Here is a 5,785-nt window from a genome sequence, read left to right as displayed (position 1 = left end):
TTATAAGCATGGGTATCAAGTTTTCATGATAAATTTTTGGATTTTGAGGAAGAGCAACATTCAATTTTATGGGTACGAAATTTTGAAGCTTTACTTTTTGTAAAGTTAAATTAAATGCGTTTGTCCTCCAATTCCCCAAAAAAAATTGAGGGAAAGGTGATAAGCAAGATGTGCAAGATCTTCCTACAATAGAGTTCTTAAACTCTTAAGGCAGGACTCATTGAATATTACAATTGTTTCTCTAAATTAATCATTTTTAAATAAAGTAAAAGTAAAAATGTGTTATATTAAGATCCTTCAAACGATGGTTTCTTATATAACTACATACTCCTTCTATCTCATTACAAGTTAGACGTATTTCTTTTGGGTAATCCTATTATAAATGAGATATTTTCTTTTATGCATAAAAACAACACTCTATCTCTCTCTTACTTTATCTTATTTCCTACATTTTCTCTCTACTTTTTTTGTCGCTCTCACTTTATTCTCTTTTCATTTAATCATTAAACACCATTTTCTAAAAACTTGTGCCCAAAAGAAATGTGTCACATGTAATGGAGCGGAAGGGGTACGTAGCACTGTAAATTTGTATTCACACAACTATAAAAAAAAAAACTATGTACATTAGAATAAAACATAATCCCTCCATCTATCAATATAAGAGTATATTTGATTGAACACGAGTTTTAAGAAATGTAATAGAAAAAATTTGAAAGTGTCAATGGAAGGTGGGTCTTACTTCCATATATTTTATACTCCCTCTGTCCGCCATTAAATGTCCCGTTTTGCCTTTTTCGTCCATCAGCCAATAAATGCCTCATTTCACTTTTATCATATTTGGTAAGTAGACCCTACATTACACTAACTCATTCCACTCATATTTTATTGTAAAATCAATATATAAAAGTAGGCCCCACATTTAACAAGCTTTTCTACTCATTTTACTTGATAAAGTCAAACAATTTCTTAAAATCTGTGCCGGTCAAATATGGGACATTTAATGGCGGATGGAGGGACTAATTAAATGTGAGTACTAAGATAAAGTTAATGGAATGTGAGGTCCGTTGCCAAAAATAATAAAAGCAAATGAAAAGTTTATTGTTGGATAGACGGAAACGGCGAATTGGGAAGTTTATTGGCGGATTGAAGAAGTATTCCATAAACTATGGAGTATGAACATCGGGAGATGACTTCAAAAGCTATATATATTCCATCTGTCACATAAAAAATAGGACATTTGTGAGGATACGGGTTTTAATGCACAAAGTAATTGTAAAAGAGAGATAAAAAGAAAATATAATTATATTATTATTAATAGAGAATTGGGCCCACTTCACAAGAGAGAAAGAAATTACCAAAAATAGAATAAGCTATTTTTATGTGACGACCCAAATGAAAAACTCTGTGTTTTTAAGGACGGGAGGAGTTATGTTTAAAAGTACATGTATAATTTAATACTCTCTCCTTCCATTAAATATTATCTCACTTTTACCGGGCACGGGTTCTACGAAATATAATAAAGAGTGAGTTTAAAAAGTTAGTGGAATGTGGGTCCTACTTTTATTAATTAGTTTTATAATAAAATGTGAGTATGAATGAGTTAGTGGAATATAAGGTCTACTGTAAAAAATAATTAAAAGTGAAATGAGACAAATTTTGTGAGACGGATGGAAATGGAAAAATGGGACAAACTTTCAGGAACGGAGGGAACATCCCAGAATAGGTGGAGTTGGTTTGGATTGCTTTGAAATATTCAAATTTTGTAAATTTGTAGCTTCAGTCCTACCTTATTTCTAGGTTTGCATATGTGCACGGTTTTGGTTCTACCAGACTTAGAAAATCAGTTAACTAGTTGCATATTTTTATGAATCTAGGAACCAGAATCGAACTGACCAATTTATGCAGGAACTGAAAAACCGGTTTTTTCATCTAATTTTATAACAAAATTTATTCCTGTAAAAATTTAAATAGTTCAATATTGAAAAAAAAGTAACCCTAGAATATAATTTAATTTTATACATTGAATATAATTGTGATTAGAGAATTTGGGCATCTCTATGACAAGTTCTTGGAAGATTAGAACTTTGTCAAATTTAAACATTCTAAGAATGTATAGATAGTTAACTTAAGATGAGACTGTAAATAGCGAACAGATGGAGTATGTAAATATTAAGCAAAACAATAATCGAAATTAAGACTCATATGGTGTTCATCTTAACTACAGGTGAAAACGTCTCCGAGTAATCCACACCGTAAGATTGAGTATCACCCTTTGCCAGTGCGAGCACTTCCTGAGACAAGACGCCCGCAACGCGAGCTCGTCCGTGGCTCATCCCGTCAGACGAGATCGAGATCGGCAAGGACTGCGTTGTGGGTGCCCTTAGACCATGTCTATCGGTTCAATTATGTCGACCGCCCAACATTACACAATTTTTTTTAAAAAAATTGATTTAAACGGTCTCTCTCTCTGACATTGGTTGCACGGAAGGATTTTAAAAAATTATATCTTTTACTATATATGAGTATATTAAAAAAAATCGATAAAACTTATACTAAAATTCATAGTTTTCATCATCTATAACTAGAGACCACATTTATCATAGTTTTGTGGGAAAAAAATGTCATCTCTTCTCCTTATACATTCCTTCTTTTTTTTGTATAATTTCTTGTTTGTTGTCCTTTTCTGTTCACTATGGATAATGTTAATTATAATATATCCTTTGCCAGTCACAACTGTTGTCTAACTTTTATCTTATGTTTTGAGCACCAATTATGTATTTTTAATTTCTTATTTTAATTATTATAATTTATATTTTTTATTTGTTTATTTTTATAATTTTTATAATTTTTTGTTTGTCATTTATTAAGTTTTTAAATAAATTTTATTGTGGAATAATAAATATTTCATGTAATGGTATAGAATAAAAAAACAATAAAAATAAATATATTCACGGTATGGTTCAATAGTTATTGATAAACTATTAAAAAAAGTATGATTGGATTGAGTTGGGTGGTTGCTTATAAATCTGGTCTTAGAATGTGACAGAGGAAGTATTAGTATTATTATAGTCTCATTTTGATTCGTCACGAGTTTTAATAAATTGTTTGATATTGTGAATAAAAATGGGAAAATGAAAGTGGACCACATTTTTATATATTGATTTTATAATAGAATTTGAGTATAATGAGTTAGGTGAATGGCAGGACCCTTACCAATGATAAAAAAACAAATAAGATCTTAAATTACGGACATACCATAGTAAAATGAGACATTATTTCGAGGGAATATAATTAAGTTTTTAGTTAAAATACTTTTGTGAATAGTACTTTGTGACGCACTTAAATACTAGGAAACAAAATTTACCTTTGTAGTACTACTAGTATCTTTGAGGGAATAAGCTAAGCGCCTAAGCCCCTCAGAATTTTGTTCTGAGCCCGAGTACAGTAGCTCACTTAAGATACCGTCAAATGTGGCTTACTTTTTGCCACAATGCAGGATGGATCTTCAATGAAATCTTCAGTATAGCACATCACTCATATTTTTTGTATTATTGTATTACTAATATTGCATTAGGCATAAATATTCACATGTTCAAACTGTCGTAGTTGTTATTGTTGCACAATAAGAAAAATGTTATCTTCATTATTACTACTGTTAAGAGAGACTGGGATCGGTAAAGGGAGTAATTCTATTATTCATTGATATGTGACTTTGTACATTAGGCACTATAAATAGGCTTAGGAAAAACTATACAAGGAAAACCTAATTACCATTAATTACATGATTCAAATCTTCTATGATTGATATAGAATAATCTCGAGTATCTTCCTCCAGATATGGCGAGATCTTCCGTGATTTTCTTCCAACACTCCCCCTCAAGTTAAGTAACGGGGTTTCCGATACTCAACTTGCATAATACCTCTTGAAAGGATTTCGAGTTCACGGCCTTCGTCAGGATGTCTGCTAGCTGATCCTCGGACTTGACATATGGCATCTTAACAATCTTTGCTTCAATGTTATCCTTTATGAAGTGTCTATCCACTTCCACATGTTTGGTTCGATCATGTTGAACCGGATTCTCTGAAATACTGATAGCGGCCTTATTATCGCAATACAATCTGCATGTTTGGGATGAGAACAACTCCAACTCCTTCATAAGCTTTCGCAACCATAGCAACTCAGTCAAACCACTCTTAATCCCTCGAAACTCTGCCTCCGCACTAGATAGTGCCACTACTTTCTGTTTCTTACTCCTCCATGTCACAAGATTACTTCCTACAAAGGTGAGATACTCTGCAGTCGAATTCCTATCATTTGGGTTTCCAGCCCAATCGGCATCGGTAAATCCATGTATCTGTAAGTGTCCATGTTTCTCAAACAAAAGCCCATGTTCGGCTGTCCCCTTTAAATACCTGACAATCCGCACAACTGCCTCCCAGTGTTCTTCTTGGGGTGCGTGCATGAACTGGCTTACAACCCCCACAGCATAGGCAATATCTGGTCTCGTATGTGATAGATAAATCAATTTCCCAACTAAGCGTTGGTATTTCCCTCTGTCAGCCTGCTTCGCCTCTTTCCTCATCTGCAGTCCATGGTTTTGAACCATCGGGGTATCTGCTGGTTTACAATCCACCATCCCAACTTCAGCCAACAAATCCAGCACATACTTCTTCTGATTTATGAAAATTCCCTTCTTCGACCTTAGCACCTCTATTCCCAAAAATTACTTCAGTAGTCCCAAGTCTTTCATCTCAAATTCACTGAATAAGTTTTTCCTTAGCTTGGCCATTTCTTCTTCATCATCCCCGGTGATAATCATGTCATCCACGTATATGATCAAACACGTGATTTTTCCTTCTTGTTTCTTGATAAACAGCGTGTGGTCAGAATTGCTCTGCTTGTACCCATACTTCTTCATCACCTCCGTGAACCTCCCAAACCATGCTCTCGGAGACTGTTTCAACCCGTATAATGTCTTCTGCAGCTTACATACTTCCCCTCTTTGGAACTCGTCCGTGAACCCAGGTGGGGGCTCCATGACAACTGGTTTTGGTAATTCTCCATGCAGAAAGGCATTGGTCACATTGAACTGATGAAGCGGCCAATCCTTGTTAGCAGCAATCGAAAATAACACTCTCACAGTGTTAATCTTCGCCACGGGTGAGAAAGTCTTAGCGTAATCTACACCATAAGTTTGGGTGTATCCTTTTGCTACAAGCCTGGCTTTATATCTCTCTATCTTGCCATCTGGTCTCCTTTTTATCGTGAACACCCATCTACACCCGACAGCCTTTACTCCTTCTGGCAACTTGGCTTTGACCCAAGTATCGTTCCTCATTAGTGCCTTCATCTCAGTGAACATTGCCTCCCTCCAGTGTTTATGTTTCATTGCTTCCTCCGCCGACTGAGGAATCTCTTCTTCCTCGTATAAGGCAGCTTCAAAGGCTCTTGCCATTTTTGTCAGATTTCCTTGCACAAAGTTCGCCACTCCGTATCGGCTCTTTTTTCCAATCTTTTCGGGAGAATATCTCTTTGGTGGGACCCCTCTTGTACTTCGATAAGGGAGAGCATACCCCCCAGTATCACTGTCAATCGTGTTGTCTTCTTCTAGTGATTCTGCACTTATCGGATCAGTAGAAACCATAACGGGATTCGGTTCAGTAATTACCTCAGATATCATTGGAGAAGGATCGAGGGATCGCGGATGAGATGACTCTGTTGGCGGCGAGACCTGCTCGGCGGCAGTGACAACTAACTCTGTTAGATCCTCAATCGAAGAGTTTG

The 5,785-nt window shown here is 35.4% G+C and overlaps 1 pseudogene; it reads right to left on the bottom strand.

The window, feature by feature from the left end:
* Positions 1–3,881: 3,881 nt before the first annotated feature.
* On the bottom strand, positions 3,882–4,637 carry LOC148931507 (secreted RxLR effector protein 161 pseudogene; annotated as a pseudogene).
* Between the last annotated feature and the right edge of the window lie 1,148 nt (positions 4,638–5,785).

Source organism: Salvia hispanica, chromosome 2, assembly GCF_029641045.1.
Source record: "Salvia hispanica isolate PSC_SH4W2 chromosome 2, Shi_PSC_v1, whole genome shotgun sequence".
NCBI classification, from domain to species: domain Eukaryota; kingdom Viridiplantae; phylum Streptophyta; class Magnoliopsida; order Lamiales; family Lamiaceae; genus Salvia; species Salvia hispanica.
This window is presented reverse-complemented; position numbering and strand designations above follow the sequence as displayed.